The sequence below is a fragment of the Nyctereutes procyonoides genome, unplaced genomic scaffold (assembly GCF_905146905.1).
Source record: "Nyctereutes procyonoides isolate TBG_1078 unplaced genomic scaffold, NYPRO_anot_genome, whole genome shotgun sequence".
NCBI classification, from domain to species: domain Eukaryota; kingdom Metazoa; phylum Chordata; class Mammalia; order Carnivora; family Canidae; genus Nyctereutes; species Nyctereutes procyonoides.
The window spans coordinates 1,659,754-1,680,029 of NW_026575155.1; the positions used below are offsets into that span (position 1 = coordinate 1,659,754).

At 35.7% G+C, this 20,276-nt stretch overlaps 1 long non-coding RNA gene across 2 annotated transcripts in view; it reads left to right on the top strand.

The window, feature by feature from the left end:
- Positions 1–12,735: 12,735 nt before the first annotated feature.
- Positions 12,736–20,276, top strand: part of LOC129502100 (uncharacterized) — a 102,687-nt gene continuing 95,146 nt past the window's right edge. For both annotated transcript variants that reach the window (XR_008662895.1, XR_008662896.1), the window contains exon 1: positions 12,736–12,808. This is a non-coding gene — a long non-coding RNA (uncharacterized LOC129502100). The remainder of the gene's footprint in view (positions 12,809–20,276) is intronic.

Consider the following 20,276-nt stretch of genomic DNA (forward strand, 5'->3'; position numbering starts at 1 on the left):
TCCTCAAATTGGGGGTCTGGGATAATCCACGTCTAATACTCTGGGACTTATTTTGTTCAAGTCCAACTCTAAAAGCATTTCTCAATCTTTCTCTCTGATAAAAAATGACTTGTCCTGAAGCCTTTTCTTTCAAGTTCTACTCTTCTTTGTAAAATAATTTGGGAAAATAAGTCTTTCATTCTGGATGGTGATCTGTAGTGATATATCTGGTAGTATCTTTAACAGAGAGGGTATGGGAAAACACCAAACACTTAGCAAAAAGAAAAAGAAAAGAAGATGTGATCATATGACATTTTTTCAGGTATTATTTTGGGCATATGGTAGAAGGCATTTCGACCAATAAGATTCAAATCACTCCTACTTTATGTAAGGTTCTGTTTCCTATACTGTGGCCTACTGGTTCCTTAAGAAGGGTTTCCTGAAGGCATAAATACATAAATGTTCATAGAGATAAGACAAACTTCTAATATGTTTGAAAGTTCTGTAAACAGGGCCAGAATCCAGCTTTCCCTTACTGTCATTATTCATATATGATTGGTATGATTTTTTTATACTCAGTACAAATGTTTATTTTTGCAATGAGAACTGCACACACACACACACAAACCCTTTAGTATATAAGTGAAAAGTCTATTAATTCCCTTCTACAAATGTCTAAAGTGTTTAATACAAGTCTCAGATTCACTGACATAATTATTGGCCAAGTGATCCGTGCATACAGTACAGTGGGGGCTTGTACACACCTCTTACTCTTGTATAGGACTAAGATTTCTAGTACTGTGGGAAGGAGTGGGAAATGGCCAGAGAAATTAAATAGTAGATCCAAGATGGGAAAGGTGGACAAATCTTCATCCTTGGAAAACTCAAGGTACATTGAGACTCCAAAAAAACAATGTTATGCCTAAACACCTAGTCAATATTAAGAGAGCCAACTTGTTTTATGCACTCAAGAACTGTTTAACACGAAGGTAAAAAAAAAAATTGGCTAGAGACATATCTAGTTGATGTGATCATTTGCTTTTTCAATCTATATGGTACCAGAAACCTGACTTTCCTCAATCAGTAGTCAATGAAGAATTGTGTTGATGGAATCAAGGGATTTTAAGCAGTTGGGAGACCTCAGAAGAAATAAATCTGATGAAAACACAGGTTTTTAAATATTTTTATGTTAGTAAATTGTTTGGGTCAAAAGAACTGAACTCAGTATCTTTATAGAATCATAAGTAAATTGGCTCTTTTGATTTTTATTTATTTATTTTTTTTTTTTGAGTCAGAGAGTGAGTAAGAACATGCAAACAGGAGGGTGGGGGTAAAGGGAGAAGGAGGGAAAGAAGTTCAAGCAGGCTCCACACTGAGTGGGAGCCCAACACAGGGCTCCATCTCACAACAGATCATGACCTGAGCCAAAATCAAGAGTTGGAGGCTTGACCAATGGAACCATCCAGGTGCCACTCTTTTGATTAAATTCTGTTAAAATAATGGTGCTAAAATATACTAATCCTGAAAGAAAATTGGATAGCAGAAAAATAAATAAATAATCAAATAAGTTACCAAGTCTACACCGCCAAGATGAGATGTGATTTTTTATTCAATTATAGTTGAAAATCGGCCATTATATCTAATTGATAATGACTATTTTTTCTTATTTCTAATAAGTTCTCATCTGTGTTAGTGTTTAGCTTTAAAATTGTTTGAATGCTTACACATGTTCTTATGTGCATTTAGGAGATATGCATTTACTGTCATCTTGGATATTTGTATTAGTTCTCTTTTAATCATATTGACTTAAAGAGTTTTATTTAAGAATATTTAAACCTTTACATTGTTTTCTGAGAAAGAATAAATGATTTGCTTCTTTCCTGATATTGTTATTAATACTAATAATACAGACCTAGGAGAATAAGTTATTTATACTTCAAAGATTCCTAATGTTATCACATTTATTTTATTTTATAAAACAAAAGAAAGCAAGTAAACAAAACCTGGTTTAAATGAGTTGTTTTAGCATAAATGCTTCTTGACTCAGTTAAGTAAATTTTCTCTTAGCATCCCAAGTGATTTGTCCAATGTAAACATCTAATGCTTTATGGAGGCTATATTGAATGGACAATAGGGGCACGCCATAGTTTACAGAGTCTAGTCATGTGACTGGTGGGCTCATTTATACAAATGACTGATGCTGTATTTTAGGTTTCCTTACCAGAGTCACCCAAAGTCAGGTTTTAACTGTATAAAGTTCTCCTCCATACTTACCATCAAGAGTATAAGACACTGCAGTACCTAATGACCAGAGCATTATAAGGAAAGGCATAATATCATCAATTCTAGTTGGTTAAGAAATAAAAGTTTTTAATTCTGGGAATTTAATAATAAAATTTGTCAATAATTTTGATTTTTTAATATGCTGATTTTGACAAGGGCTTAAGAAAATACCGATTTATTAGAGAAATTCTTACATCAAGATACTTTATGGAAAGGTCTATGTATAAATATTTGGTACAGAGTGTAAGTTTAAGTCTTCTTAAAATGACTCTACTCTCAAATAATTTTGTTTTCAAAGGTCACGTCTCTTGAGTAATGACTAATTTTCTCCTGGTGATTAGTAATCACAATTATGTGGAATGGTGATTTTTGATGACTTTTTCTCCCACTGAGTGAAACAACATATTTCAAAATTGGGACTCTGGGACATTTAGTTCTAAATCACATTTTTTTCCAGTAAATAAAGTGGCCAATTTATGGATTCATATATTGTTATATCTCCATGTAAGTTTATATAAATTATAAAGAGAAATTGATAAAATATCAAAAATATTACTTGTTTATCAGCATTTTCTTCAAATGTATAAGTTTATTACAACTGGAAAAATTGTTTTCCGCTGGTTTTGGCCATATAAATATTAGAATGGAAATTGCATTTCCATTTAATCCTTTGGACATCTGTATAAAACATCTGGACATTTGAGTCAATTGTTTTTTTTTTTTTTTCTTGATCCAGCTTTGATCCAGCTGTTTGGTGTAGTAAAGATATCATCTGTCAAGCACATCAAGTCTGCATTCTTATCACTTTCTGCACATCTGTTACTGACATAACATTAGTCAACTTCTACTTAGGGAGAAGCCAGTTTCTAGGCCTATTTTGAAATCTTGAGTTAGTCTGTAGTTAAGAAAGAGGTGCAGGACATCCCGGGTGGCTCAGTGGTTTAGCGCTGCCTTCAGCCCAGGGCCTGATCCTGGAGACTTGGGATAGAGTCCCACGTCAGGCTCCCTGCATGGAGCCTGCTTCTCCCTCTGCCTGTGTCTTTGCCTCTCTCTCTCTCTCTCTCTCTCTCTCTCTCTCTCTGTGTCTCTCATGAATAAATAAAATCTTAAAAAAAAAAGGAAAGAGGTGCAAAACAAAATTTACTAATCAAAGAAATAATAATATGCTTATAATGCATTGCTTTCCTATGATGCCCCAGGATCCATATGACATGATGTTGGTTGTGTATTCTGTGCTGTTATATCAGCTTTGTGAGCCATTAACATTTTAATACTGAAAAAATCACCTAACTTTTCTGAGTCTTAGTTCCCAAATTTACAAAATGTAAGGATAATGCAATTCATTATTTTTTAAGTTGTATTAAAAGAACATGAAATCTACCCTCTTAACAAATTTTAATATGTGGTACTATTGGCTCTAAGCACAATGTACAATGTCATTAACTACAAACACAACTATAAGTACAGCAGAGCTCTAAAACTTTTTTTATCCTACGTAACTGAAACTATACACATTGAAAAGCAACACTCTACATCCCACAGTTCATTTTTAAAGTCTCTTCTACATCTGAATTTAATTTCTGACAATTTCGCATAAATGTTTAAACCAACATTACAATCCATAATGTTTATGTAGTAAATAGACATATTATATATACCAGATATATATGATACTGTTCAAAACAAATTAAGGAACATAATCTTTCAGAGCTAGAGATTTCTTAAATTTCCAAAAACCGATTTTTATTTGAGCAAACATGTAGAAATGTGAAAATACAGACAGAGATGTACAGTTATGCCAATCAGGAGATGATGCCATCTCCAAGCCTATAATGCATACAACTTGCAGACCTTGGATGTCTGAGCATTTTGCTTACAAAAATGTTTTTTGCTTACAAGACTGGGATGGAAATGAACATCCCACTCTTATTTAGTCTTTGTGGATAAAGCATGAGATTTTACTTATTTATTCATGAGAGACACAGAGAGGGAGGCAGAGACACAGGCAGAGGTAGAAGCAGGCTCTCTGAGAAGAGACTGATGTGGGACTTGATCCCAGGACCCCGGGATCATGACTCCAGCCAAAGGCAGACACTCAACCACTGAGCCACCAGGTGTCCCTGATTTTGACTCATCCATTGTCTAACTATGTGACCACCATGAAAATCATTTAATTTCTCCACCCTTCAGTTTATCCATGTATAAAATGTGGATAGTGATGATAAGGTGATTGTTACAAAGGTAAATCATTTAATAAATGTTTAATGCTTAGAACAGTATTCAGCCCCCAGTAAGTGATCCATAAATGTCAATAATCTAGTATGGTGTTAGACACATAGAGTAGAATGGAACAAATGTTGAGAGAAGAAGGAAAACGAGTATTTTATTTTAATGGGTACCGATCAGGATAGAAAACGCTACTGGTATGGTAATCTTTTAATAATATGTGTTATTCACATGCTTTATAAATTTGGGAGCTGGGGTATAGACAACTTAAACAGTTTTCTACTATTAAATATTGATTTAATCCCAAAAGTTAGATAAGATCCTTACTTTTTATTAAAGGAGACTAATAAAATAAAGGCTTGGGTTCTAAGATGTGTTGAGGAAGGAAACCAGTTGGAACAAAAAAGGTGATGGGGAAGTTGGGGTAGAAGTCTACTCTGAAGTTTGAGACTGTATCTTAATGCTCTACCACATGAAAGAGGGGTGAATGCACAAGATTCTGATCAAATAGGTTCTAATCCCTGGAAAAAAAGATAGCAAATTAATGCAAGCTTTCAATCCAATCCATGTATTGTAAATAGAAGCTAGACAGTTGACTGGGTCCAAGCAGAGAAACCAAGGGTATTTTTAGTCCCATAAGTACAACTATGGTTGAGTTCACAAAGGGAAAATCCTACAACAGGGCTTCAGAAGAAAGAACAATATAATCACTAGTCCTATACATTGTTTTAAATCAATTGCTATTTTTTTTAAAAATTTTATTTATTTATGATAGTCACACACAGAGAGAGAGAGAGGCAGAGACACAGGCAGAGGGAGAAGCAGGCTCCATGCACCGGGAGCCCGATGTGGGATTCGATCCCGGGTCTCCAGGATCGCGCCCTGGGCCAAAGGCAGGCGCCAAACCGCTGCGCCACCCAGGGATCCCCAAATCAATTGCTATTATATGGAATTCTATTAACTCAGGGTGGGAGTGCAGGTGGGAGATGAGAGTTTTTAAGTATTTTCTATCTCAGTTCTACATTGTGTACTGTATATTGTAGGCCCTTTCAGAGAGGAGACTTGGGCAAACTGAGGAAGGATAACAGATAGTTATTCTTGTCCATCCAATAGCTAATTGGTGTCATTATAGTGTTTTCTTGATCTGAACCACCCTTCCTGTTCCCTCTCTCTACTGTAACCCAAACTCATCTCATCTCTTTTTTCTGTACCATTTCATTCAACATAGCATTTCTTAGTGATTGTTAAATTACAAAGAACAGAAATGCTCAAGGAGAGGGAGGTTAATTCTAGGCTGTTTCATAGAATCTAAGTGAAGAAAGTATTGTCAGGTCTTGTGAGAGATGGTACTGAGAATTTAAAAGCCATCACAATCCAAGGTAGCTGTATTAGTCAGCTTGAGTTCCAGTGACAAATTACCATTGGCTGGGTGGTTTAAATAAAGAAACATATTATCCCTTATAGTTCTGGAAGCTGGGGGGGGGGGGCATGATTAAGTCACCAGCAGGATTCAATGTCTGGTGGGAGCATGCTTCCTTATTCATAGCCTGCTTTTTGCTGTGTCCTCACATGGTGGAAGGGGCAAGGGAGCTTCTGGGGTTCCTTTTATAAGGGCACTAATGTCATTCACTGCACTCTCATGACCTAATCCACCTCCAAAAGATCCACCTTCAAATAATACCACAGTGGGGATTAGGGCTTCAACATATGAAGTTTGAAGGGGATATAAACATTCAATCCGTAGCAGGAGGCTCTCTCCCTCTAACTCTGAGACCATTTAGTCCTTTGTTGCTGCTTCCTTCTATGGCTCGGCATCATTTCATAATGGTGACGTTGAGGTAGATTTTGAATCCATCTATGGATGAATTAGCATGACTGAATGAAAAAGATGCTCCTATTTTCTGAATCTATATAAGCTTCCAGATTTACTGCTCACAAATAGCACAGAGGTTCTCTGTTCAAAGTTCATTTTCTCAGACCGCAGGCCTACCCCAGTCCCCATTAACCATTATAAGGATTGATGTCATGGTATATGTGGTCGCAAGAATGAGGACCTTAGGGTGGGGACAACATGTACAGGTGGAGTATAGCTTGAGTAGGAACCCCAAAAGAAATCTACCATACATTATCTCTTTTATTTGCTAACCATCACCGAGATACTCAATGGGCCAGGTACTAACTATTGGGTTCTCATGATAAAGTGTTTTTGTTCCTACTTTGATGACAGCCCTCATCACAATATAGAAAGTCTCCTCTGTTTATCAGACTGTCACTCTATGAACAATCTGTGAACTTCTCAAGACCAAGGATTGAATTCTATTTATTCTTGTACTCCTGGCACATCTCATAGTGTTTTTCACACAGTAGATCCTCAAAATATGATGTTGACCTAATTTTCCATGTGAGTCATTAAATTAATTATAACACTCATGAATTTCCATGTGATTTAAGGGGTCAATTATATGTAGATAGGGAAGCTGCAGATTATTTACAGAATCACATTTGATATAGCTTAGTCCAGACATGAATTTTCACTTAACCATGAGTCATGAGTGGGAAGGCAGAAAGTGGCCAGGGCTGGGAGTTCTCTGAGATGATAATCAGGAAGGGATTGGAGGGTGCTGTGCAGAAGTTAGAGCAATGTTACCATCCTTATTCTCTTCTGTAAGATGTGTAATGCATGTATTAAGACACCGAATTAAAGGACACTCCTCTAATTTGTTAACACCAGCAATTTCCAAATTATTTTGAACATACAAACTCTCTCTACCCCAAACACTATCTCTCACCCTCCTGAGATGGTAGTTCTAAGTAAGCCATTAGTCAAAACCACATTGTCCTATAGGGATCAGAAGAGCACAAAGCCAGAGAAACAAAGAGCTAGAAACTCAAAAAGAATCAGGAACCAGGAGTTTATGGCTATGAGAATTGATAAGAACATCAAAATAAGGGGCATAAGCAGTCTTGGCCTTTGGTGGAATATCGAAATTCTGGAAAGGCAGAAACTAATTCCCAGGAAGCTGTAGGTGAAAGCTATCAGAACAACTAAATGGGAACTTGGGCTAAAAGAACATTTTCTGACACCTATGCCAGCTGGGTGGTTTCCTTATTTATAGTTAACTAGGGCTCTGATTGCTTCATACCTAGGACTAGATATGCAGGTGGACTAGATGTACATCCTTTTATTAGGAATGTATTATGGGTAAAGCACTATATAAGGCATTTGGCAAAATTTAAAAGCATTTTCTTACTGGTCATTTTGGTAGATCAGAAACATTCTTTGGGGGGAAAAATTCAGATGATTCATCTCAGTATATGGAAAGTGACAAATTAGAAGGGGAATATATAAGGGCATTGAGAGTTCAGAAAAGGGAGGGAGGAATCACTTTCATCCATGACTGTCTGAGAATGATTTGCCACAGAGGTGGATTTTATTTGGAATCCAAAGGCTAAACTTTAGGTAATTGGAGAGGGAAGAGGAGGACATTTGAGGGCTGATGATAAATGTGAATAAAGGTGTGGATGCTAGACTGTGAAAGGGATGTTTGTGATCAGGATGACTGAAGTAAAAAATGTCCTACAGAGTAATAAAACAGAAGATGAGAAGGGAGGTAAAGGCCAGACTTCTGTGGGTAAAACTTGAATTCTATCCTATCTTGTAGAAATCCAGACTGTTAAATAGGTGTGAACACCAGAAATGTAACAGGACAAAGGTGGTGAATGAAGATCCAAGTGTGGTAGTTTGTATCACAGATTACATAAAAGTCATAAATGGATAACTTTTAAAAATAAACAGTTCTCTGGCCCTCACCCTATATTGTATCAAAACCTTCAGATAAGGACAGAATTGTTGGGACAGCAGGACAGAATTTGTTGGGATTCACTTAGTAATAGAATAACAAAATTGCAAAATCCAGTGAAAAGATGGAGGGAACAAATTTGTGGCTTGATTAGCAGTGGGGGATGTGGATTAGTGAGTCTCTAGAATAAAACTAAAGAACTAACATCATTGAGTTAATCTTTTCATGAATTTTGTTTATTTATGGTCTGTAGTAAATAAACTATATGCAAAGTAATGGTCTGAGATTGCTCTTATCTCAGTTGAGTAGGGTATATTTACAATAGGTCTAAAATTGGGAAAGGAGAATTATTTCATCTCCAGACTAAACAATATGAATTATTTTTATAACATCGTCTATTTTATTTTTTAAAGATTGTATTTATTTATTCATGAGAGACAGAGAGAGACAGAGACAGAGACACAGAGGGAGAAGCAGGCTCCATGCAGGGAACCTGATGTGGAACTTGATCCTGGGACTCCAGGATCAGGCCCTGGGCCGAAGGCAGCGCTAAACCTCTGAGGCACCCAGAGATCCCCAACATTGTCTATTTTAATACCGTACTTTGAAAAGCAAAGCAGGGGCACCTGGGTGACTCAGTGAATTGTATCTGACTTCACCTCAGGTCATCATCTCAGGGTCCTGGGATCAAGGCCTTGCACGAAGCCCTGCTCAGTGCAGAGTCTGCTTGTCCCTCTCCCTCTGCCCCTCCCCACTTGTGCATGCTCTCTCTCTCAAATAAATAAATAAAATCTTAGAGAAAAACAACAACAACAACAAAACCTTTATTTCTGGAACAGGAATCATAATGTCACTCCTGCTGATAGAACTTACATAAGGGGTTTAGGGCCAGAAATGTCTGAGAGTCCAAGCATCTTACTGGAGAATGATTCACAGCCTTTTTGTAGGCTTTAAAGATCACTGTGGGACCAGGAGCTGAAAGATTTTGAGGGAAATGGGAAACGTACATTGAATAAGTAATACTGAAATCTTATTTCATTAATTATGTTCATTTATTCCTCACCTTTTCTACCCCTACCCACTGCCACAAATGGCTTTTCAAATTTTAGCTAAAATTAGTTTTCAGTAGTCTCAGAGGAATCATGTAACTGATACTGTCTTTGTTTCCAAGCACATGACTAAACATCTCCCACAAAGGGTTGTACTGAATAATAAACCCCTAGAAAGGAGGAAAAAAATTCTGTTAGAAGTGTTTCTGTCTATATATGGACATTTTTTGCTATCATATAGAATTTTCCAGTAAACACACTCAGTTTTCCAAGACTACAATGCCAAATAGGTCACCGACAACTCATTACTTCCACTGATATATTTCCACTGGATGTGTTCTTCATATAAACATAGCTAGTGTAAGGGGTACAAATGATATCTACCCTTTAAACACTAAAATGGTCGTTGGTGGGTGGAGAGTAGAGATGAATAAGTGGAACCCAAAGAATTTTTAGAGCAGTAAAAATAATCTATATCAGACCATAATGATGAGAGATACTATATGTATTTGAAACATTGTGCTTTAGGGGAATCTTTGCTCATCCCAAGTACAAAAAAAAAAATGCTGGAAAAAGCAATTTTAAATAGTGGAAACAATTGCCTCTTTGAATACAAATGACCAATTGCTTGCGACATCTGGGCAAGTTCCTTGTTCATATGATCAATCTATATATAAACACTGGGTGTGGAAGCATTGTGTATAAGGTTGGCAATAAACTAGTAAAACACAGTAATGTGGTAGTCTGACAACATTTTAATAATATGTAAGAATCTAGGGCTCACTTATGGTTTGAATTTCATGTGGCAAATAAAGATGTGGTCAAAATAAGGATATGAAGATATATTGCTCCCAGCCCCTACGTTCACCATAAAAAAAATAATCTTACATTATAGGACGGGTAATATAGTTGTGTTTTATGGTTCAAATATTGTTCTCTACTGCACAAGCCAGCCTGATAAGACAGCTGCAGAATAGAAACATTGGTTGCCAAAGGAAAGAAGCTCTACCTGGTGGAAACAAAACTAAGCTCTGAAAATTGCTAGAAAAATCCTTGTGGGCTGTAGAAATTTATGCAGGTTTCAAATCAGAAGATATTTTTCTTCACATTTATGAATTCTCCTTTATTAAAAAAGAATCAATATATATTACAGTGAAGTATATTTTTACATTTAGAGTTTTATAAGATGGTGAATTTATCTGAGTGATTTTTTTCTTTTTTGATGAAGTATAGTCGAGACAATGTTACATTAGTTTCAGGTGTTCCACAGTGACGTGATAATATCTGAGTAATCTTGATATGTGCTAACTAAGAAACTTTTAAAACCAAAGGACCTCGTTTATAGCTCTGTATAATCTATCAAACCGTATGTTTTGCCCTTCAAGGAATGTTTAGGAATGAGACTTCTTTCCTTCTTTTGTATTTCTTCTGACCAACACCCATTAGATAGCCAATATAACAGTACATCTCTTCTAAATGCTTCACTGGTGAGAAGACACAAAGTTCTTTAAGATTTTGGGGTAAGATCTGGGTAGATTTTTGCTATCAAATAACGAATATAGCATCTGTTCTTTTATCTATTGGAAATGTATTATATGCTAATTATTTTATAAAACTCAACTATGATGTTAGTAATATTAATCTAATTATACAATTGAAAAAATTAAGGAAATGATAATTGAATTTCTTATGGTTGTGTAGCAAAAAGTTTCAGACATTTGTATTCTTTTAAAAATTATAGTTATTAAATATTGAGTGCTTACAAGGAAAACCTAAGTTTAATAAAATTGATTGGTATTAATTTTGAAGTCCTCTGTGGGCTCCTGCCTTATCCCATCATCTTTCCCCCACATGAAGAAAAATTCAGAGGTAAACAAATCCTAAATAATGTGCTTATCATCATTTTCCCTTTGTTTTTGCTTTATTCATATATGTTAGGTTACCCAAACTATATATGATTCAGGCTTTTAAAGATTTTTTATTTTATGGAGGTAGGGTTTTATTCTATTTTGATTTTTTTTGAGCATTATGATACTATGATTTACTGACATTATTTTGTGTATACTTCATTAATATTTTAGGTCTGAATTATAGTCCATTCAATGCATGTCTATCAACATATTTATCCACTGTATTATAGATGAATTTGTGTTTTTTCTCAGGATTTTACTTTTGCAATGTTATGAAAATTCTGATACATATTTTCTAGTGCAAAGATGTCTCTACACATGCACATTTCTAGTGCACAGATGTCTCTACATGTTCTTTAGGACGTTGGCTTTCATATTTTTGAATCTAGAAAATGTCTCTTATTCAGTACTCTTATATATAAATATACTTTGTACATGTATGAGTACATGAGAGTGCCTTTATGTTATGTTTATAAGACTAAAACAAAAAGAAAATAGTAAAATGCACTTAAAAAAATTCCATCCTACTCTTCTATTTTTTTAAAGGCTTTATTTATTTATTCATGAGAGACAGAGAGAGGCAGAGACACAGGCAGAGGGAGAAGCAGGCTTCCTGAAGGAATCCCTATGTGGGACTGGAATCTTAGACTATGGGATCATGCCCTGAGGCAAAGGCAGAGGCTCAACCACTGAATCACCCAGGAGTCCCTTCTATTCTTTTTATTTTTTTTAAAAAAAACGGGATGCTAGTTTTGGCTCACTGGATCTTTTGAGTCTGTAGTAAGTTGTAAGCTTTAGTTTTAAGCACTGCTCTGAGGTATGCTGAGGGGAGAAATTAGTTAGCTCAGGGTATTTTAGGTAAAATAGGCTAGACTCTTGCTATAGGAAAACTATCGCCCCAACATATCAGAGACTTAATGCTACTAAGTTTTAATTCTCAGTCACATAAACTGTGCTATAGGAAAGGAATGGTGTTCAGGTTCACACAGTCAGGCAGAGACCCAGACTTAGCAAGGCTCTTCCCAAGAGCAAAGAGAGCTAATGGGTTTTGTATCTCCTATGACTTCTGTTTCTTTTGCTCACAGCTCCCTCGAAAAAAAAAAAACGTAGCAGGAAATTTGGTAAAGCAGATGAATATTTGGTGAATACCACTGCCTTTGCCATTGATGGTATGTGTTTCTTCAACTTAACAGTTGTAAATTGTTTTCCAAATGATTGTATTGACGTACACGTTCATCAGAAGGTTATAATTATACTGGGTGGTCTACTTTGTCACATATACTTTGGCAGAATATTTAGTATCTGGTAGGTGTGAAATCCCAACTCATTGTGATATTAATTTGTATTTACCTCATCATAACTGATTTTGCCCTTATAAATGTTTCTGGGACAATTTCTTTTCTTTTCTTTTTTTTTAAGATTTTATTTATTTATTCATGAGACACACACACACACACACACACACACACACAGAGGCAAAGACATAAGCAGAGGGAGAAGCAGGCTCCTTGCAGGGAGCCAGATGCGGGACTCGATCCTGGGACTCCAGGATCATGCCCTGGTGAGCCAATTTCATTTCTTCTGCTAATAAATATCTACTCAAGTCTTTTGCTATCTTTCCTTCTGGTCATTTTTCAATTTTCATATTGTTCTGTTAGGATCATTATATATTTATGATTCTTTATACATTCTTTATGTGCTCTCATTTATAAACTATGCACATAACTCCTTTCCCTTTTAACTTGTCTTTCATTTTTTATGGTAACTTTTGTAGCTGAATCGATTAGGTTTCTACTTTATGGTCTTCTCTCCATGCCTTGTCTAAAAATTAGACAAGGGTCTAATTTTGTTCCTGGGTCATAAAGTGACTTTTCTGTAATTTCCACTAAAAGCTTTTCTTTCTGTCTCTTACAGGTAAGCCTTTTGTAAACTTGGAATTGATTAAAGTACGATAGGAGGGGTATCTAGTTATAATATCAATATAGAATAGGTACAGACATAGGTATGAATACCTATATACCTACAGATATAAATAAATAGATGGATAGATAGAAATGTTTTCAACATGTATGATTGTCTAAACATCACTTGTTGAGAAGTTTATTTTTCCTGTGATATAAACTGCTCTCTTGTCAAAAATTAAAATATTCTCCTATGCAAGAGTTTATTTCTGGAATCTCTGCTCTGTTTTTCATATATCTATCCCTGCCCATCTATCTGGTGTACTAAGCTCCTTCGGTTTATGCTTCTTCAAAAGCCTGGGCTATACTTGACTTTTGTTCTTTAATATAAATTTCTAATTATTTCCCAAAAACAACCCCTGCCAACTCTTGTGTTTTGTTTGGATGCCATTGATTCTATTAATTAGAGCAGCAATTATTCTTTCATCGACAGTCTAACTCTTCATTTATTTAGGTTTCCTTTAGCATAATCCAATTAGCTATCTAATTTTCTTTATAAATGTATTGTATATCTTTGATTCATTTCTAAGCACTTTATATTCATATTATTGACAAAACTTTACAATTCTACTGATAATACATTATTACTGATGTATAATGTATTTGACTTTGATATACTAACTTTGTATCTGCAAAATTTGATAAACTCATTAATTCTCACAATTTATGACTGTTTCTATGAATTTTGTACATATGTAATGATATCATCTAAGAAGAATTAACAGAATATCTCTTCTTTTCCTGTTTTATGTCTTGTAGTAGTATAAATAGTAAAGCTTTAAAATGGTCCATGTGCCCTAGAGCAGAATATATATTCTGAAATCATTGGTGCAGAGTTGTATGTAATCCTCATCCATCAAGCATTTCATTTACATTGTTTGATTTCTCTATATTTAGTAAATTTTATACCAGTTTTTAATTACCAGAGAACTAAGTCACTTCATTTTACCCAGATGGTAGATTTGTTTATCTTTTTACCTAGTTCTTCAGTTTGTACTGAACATGCTTTGCTTCTATGTTATTAGGTGCATAAAAGCTGAGAATTGGTACTTATTCTCAGTTAATATTGTGCTCTTATGCAGTAATCTTTTTCTTTAATATTCTTTTCTGCTTCATATCTTCACTGGGTGTTATGCTACATGTTGGCAAATTGAACTCCAATAAAAAAATTGTTTTAAATAAAGTCATATCTTCTGATAGTAATAGAACTATACTAGTTTTCTTTTTAATACTTTTGTTTTTGTTTTGTTCTGTTTTTTAAAGATTTTATTTATTTATTCATGAGAGACAGAGAGAGAGAGAGAGGCAGAGACACAGGCAGAGGGAGAAGCAGGTTCCATGCAGGGAGCCTGACGTGGGACTCGATCCCGGGACTTCAGGATCACACCCTGGGCCTAAGGCAGGCGCTCCACCACTGAGTCACCCAGGCATCCTGTTAATATTTTTGTTAACATTCATTGTGTATTTCCCAATGCTCTAATTTCAACCTCTAATGTAAGCCATGATCATAGAAATGGGTTCAATTCCTTCATTAATGTTGTCAGTTAAGAATTGCAAAATAAACTTTTAATTGGATTTTAGATTTAGAATATTGCCAGGTATTAAAAAAATAAAAAGAATGAACTTAGTTGAGATTGTGGGTTTTAAATTTTTTTAATAGAACAGTAAGTTCTTGAAGCAATCAAGTGAAAGCCCTTACATTTATGCATGTATGAGGCCAAAGAAATAGAACCATCTTTTTAATTGGCTTGTTATAACTCTAAAACAAAACAGAAAACAAAACAAAGGAAAGCAAAATGCAACAAAAGGGAACAGCAAAAAGGAAAACATCTATCAATGGTGTGAAAAATCTGTGTTTCCTCCAATATTTAAAAACGGATTTGAATAATACATCACCATATTATATTTCATCTTATATCTGCCATTACTGGTATTACTTTTATAAATGAAATGGGCACATGGATTATTTGAAGATGGCAAAAAATGAAAATGTTTTAAATACTGAAATCAGAATCAAATTTAGTGTTATTATCAAGCAACGAATAACATTATTGGTAACTTATGTATGCATACATATACTTACTAGTTTAATTACATATTTTTGAAAATGTATGCAATTTGCTACATTAATAAGTCTATCAGATGACAAGGAAACCACATCTGAAGGCCCACAGCTAAGCAAAACACTATCAACTACTGTTTTACTCCTCCTTATACCAGGTTAAAAAAACTACTAGCTAAATATATTCGTCTCAATGTTGCTCTGATTGGATGAGGTATTTCATACCCTTTTGCACACAATCCAAGCCCACTTACTTTGGACTTCTAGAGGAAATTTTAAACTGCCATCTGATAATTCTCTGAACACCATTCAGCAAACATTTATAGAAGAACCATTAGCCCGTAAGTTCTGATTCTGATATAAAGTTTCTTTTGTTAAACATTCTGATGGCTACTATAGGTAACTATTGGTAATAAAGAGTATATAGGTATATTTTATCTCCTGGAGGTAGTGAAAATGCAATGTGAGTATTTCTTCCCCATCGAGATTTTCCCCCTACACGCACACCAAATATATAATATAGAATATTAAAATACTCTGAGTAAACTGATAAAAATGAAAAGCTAAGTAGGTATACCAGAAGTAAGTGACAGTCAGAAAATACAGACAACACAGGTATGATGTCCATGAGGCATGGAACAGAACCTACGCTAAATGATATAAATAATGTATCATGGAACATAAGGAAAAATGCCACTGAGTACGTAAAATTGGATTGGTAGATTGAACCGTTGGTGTTTTGTTTGAAGAATTCAAAACTGATCTTGGGGAAATTATTTCAGGTATAGTAGAAATGCTGAGTGATTTTAGAAATAATAAAATAGAGGTACTATGAAACACCCATCAGAGGGAAGAGAAACTGGATAAAGCAAGACTACTGGAGAAGCTATGTAAGTGATTGAAAAATGACCTGTTGAGGCCATGGGTTTTGTGGCTGCAAAGAAATACAAACACTTAATGAATTTGTACCATTGTATTAGTTTCCTAGGGCTGCCATATGAAGTACCATAGACTGGATGGCTTAAAAAACAGAAATTTATCTTGTCACAGTCTTGGAGGCTATACGTCCAAGATCAAGATTTCTATGGGATTAGTTTCTTCTGAGATTTTCTCTTTGGTTTATAAATGGCTGTCGTCTCCCTCTCCCTTCACATGTCTTCCCTCCTTGTGTGCCTGTGTCCTAATCTCTTATAGGACAACCAGTTATATTGAATCAGAGCCCACCCATCATATGACCTCACTTTATCTCAGCTCCTCAAAGTTCCCATTTCTAAATTCCATCACATTCTGAGGTACTGGGAGTTAAGAGTTTAACATGTGAATTTTGAGAAGACACAATTCAGGTAAAAAAAAAAATCATGTTGTACAGAAAGTCAAAATGTTTCTGTAGAAGTTTCTGGGATTAAGACTCAGGAAAAATAAAATTAATATGTGAACAATCAATATATAAGTGGACTAAAAAACATTTTGAGAGAGCAGGAGTAGCAAAATTTAAGACGCATTGAATTTGATTTGACATATGGGCATAAACAGTTACAATTTATAGGCAATACTGTGAACTAGGGTTTACAAAATGCCTTGATTGCCTGGAGTGATGTGCTTTATGCCTGTTGTCCCATCATAATTCTTAATAGTAATCTTTTTTGCTCTTAAAAATGTCCCTGTTTAGAAGATAAATTATAATAGCAACTTAATCGGAACCTTCAATGGGCTTTCAACAGAAATCTGAGGGAAAGTGGTCAGGCCATTCAGTGACTATTACCTATAGGTATACTATTAGCCAGGCACTATGCTAAGTGCTAGAACAGAAATAATGAGGAGGAGATGAGTCTTGCTTTTTAATCTCACTGATTATCACTGAACCCTCACAATGATAAGAGGCAGATGGAGCTATTATCTTCTGAGGCTTAGAGAAGTTGGATAGCTTGACTTAGGTCCATGTCTCCAATGGTCATGATTAATCTCTATATTATTCTGCAACTAATTCAACAGGTAAGTTTACTGTAGAATGAAACCAGTGAGGACACGTGGTCTTTCCACCGAACCATATTCTTACCTAGTTTTTTCTACAGAGCAATCTCAAAAGCAATCTTCTGATGTTTTTTTTTTTAGTGTTATCTTATAAAACCCTAGAATCACTTTATTGACAATCACATTGAAGATATTTAACTTGGTTCAACTTGCTTTAAAAAGTAAACCAATTTGCTAAATGTCTTCCTTTTTCTATTTTTCTGAATGATATAAAAGCAAACCATAAGCTACTTCCTGGTTTCCACAGAAGTGTATCAAATGACAAGTGAGTTTTGTGTCACATAAGGGCTAAAACAGAATAATTATTAGTAGCCTTTATCATTTTGTTAAGCACTTAAAACCGTCTTGTGTTATATATAACACTCTACTCTTACTTAATACATATAGAGAATAAATCTATTGACTCATAAAAACATATCAGATAATATTTATTTTCTTATTGGGCATTCTAGCTTATTAAAATCAGGAAGAAGAAGCTGCTATTCAACTATGGTTATAACTTGATGTTTAATTGTACCACAATTATTCATTTATATTATAGATAATTTGATTGTTATTTTCAATTCTTCACTTTTCCTACTATCATTTTCTCTTTGCCATGGGTCTTCACACTTCTCACTAATAGTGGTGTATATTTTTCTGCCCCATCATGCTGGATCCTGCTATGTGACTTGCTTTGGTCACTGGAACATGAGTAGAAATTGCTGTGGCAGTTCTAAATCTGGACTTATAGTAGCATTGCCCATTTATGCTTTCACCTCTTGCATTTCTGCCATTGCAATTAGAACACACCCTGGCTGACCCATTGATCCAGGGAGGATTAGAAACACATGGAATAGAGCTCCAGCCTGCAGGTTAGTGCCAAGTTTAACCAAGTCCAGCTGTTTAATCAGCCAACTTCCAGCTGACCAACAGGCACAAGAACTTGATTGTTGCAAGCCATTCATTTAGGGTAGTTTGTTACACAGCATTATTTTGGCAAAAGATGGTTTATCTACGCCCATTCAGGAAATGCTTTTAAAATGCTTACACATCATACACTGAGCTAGAAGGTGGTAGAATAGGAGACAAGAGAATGGTGATACAGTCTAGAAGAGTGACAATGACAAGTAAGTGAATAATTACAATATAATGTTGACAACTTTTTAAAAAATATTTATTCACGAGAGACACAGAGAGAGAGGCAGAGACATAGTTAGAGGGAGAAGCAGGCTCCTCACAGGGAGCCTGATATGGGACTCGATCCCAGGACCCCCAGGATTACGCCCTGAGCCAAAGGTAGATCTCAATGGCTGAGTCACCCAGGCGTCCCCGGACAAATGTTTTGATCAGAGAAGGTTGCGGGAGCATATAAGATGGTGCCTCACTTATACCTCTGGGTTTAGTGTATACTCTCCACAGAAGTGCTGACCATGTTTGTCTTGCCAAAGTGTAGATGGAGGACTGACATGTACTCTAAGCAGAACTAACGGTAGGAGTGAACAGAGGTCAGGGCGCTGCATACTTGAAGGTCTAGAAGGTGAGAATGGCTTTGGTGAGTGTGGACATGTGGAGGTGGAAGCCATTGAAGTATGTGAGCTTCAGCCAATGCCACACCTTGTTAACTGTGTGAGGGTGTTTGGACCTGCCTCACCAAGAGCTGTGTAGTTGTTGGTGGGAGGCGATTCTAGCTCTGCTTTCCTACACCCTTTATTCTTTAGTCATCTCTGCCATGGAAGGATGAGCCTGTCTGTGCCCTGGTGCCTGATAAAGTGCTGTTCCTGGAGCGCACCCTTAATGCACTCCATGTGTTAAATAGTTTTACAAACGTATATTTGCCAGTTTCAGTTTCTGGGAGGCAAATGGAAATATGAACAAAACAAGTGGTTAGTCATGTTTAATACAAGTTTTAGGAATACATTGTGGATTAAGTTATTAGATCATCTTGCATGCCTTTCTCTGCCAACTCAGGATGGATTAAATGCTGGACTAGTTTCCCGGTGGTTTGTCTAGTCTAATTTAAAAATAATCAAATGAAGGGGCTTCAACTCTCTGGGGAAATTATTCTCCGTCTTAATGGATTTTGCTGCTAGGAAACATTTTTTCTGATAATCTGACCAAATTTTCCTTCCACAATTTTATCCTATAACTTTTTGTTCTGATTTAAAACCATCTGAACTCTTTCTTTTCCTTTTAAATAGTCACATAATCACTTAATGCTAGGACCAGTGTTGTTGTTTCTTGTTGTGGTGCTTGTTTTTGTTTTTACTTTCCAGACCCTAGTTTTTCATACATTTTTGAACTTTGAAGTTTTTTTTTTTTTTTCAATCTGGGCTTTAAGCATTTATATTCTCCTTTTTATTATCATCTCCCCCAATGGTATTTGCATCATGCCTCTGATGAAAGTAATTAGTGAGTAGTTTGCTCCCTTTTCACAGCCATCCATAAAGACGTTATGTGAAATAAAGCTCTCACGATCTTTTCTGGGTCCTCTGGGAGACTTCCTCACAGCTATGCTCTCTGCCATTATCATGAGTTACTTTTTCCCTTTCTTCCAGTTTTCAAAATCCGGTCACAGCAAAACATGCAAACCAACTAAAATTGCTCAAAGGCGTGTTTGTGAAGGACTCAACAAAAGGGAACCGATTAAAATGGGTTCTCTATTTAGGCGTTATAGAGACTTCATTCTTAAGGATCTTTTAAGACGGAGAAGAACTGCATGACAACTTGCACAGGCAGCAGAACCTTTGAGACTGAGTCTTGGCAATTCTTGTTAATGGTGGAGAAATGTTAGCAGAGACTTGACTTTCCTAGCACATGTGGTACTGTGGTAAGGGTTGAGGCAGAAGATTTTTGGGGAAGTGTTTTTACCTTGATTTGGAAGGGGCATTTATTCCAGGATGAAAAACCCCATTGCTGTGTCCTTGGGACAGTATTATTAGTCATTCTTTGGTTCCAAAGAACGTTGTCTAAAATTAAAATCGTTGTGTGGTTTT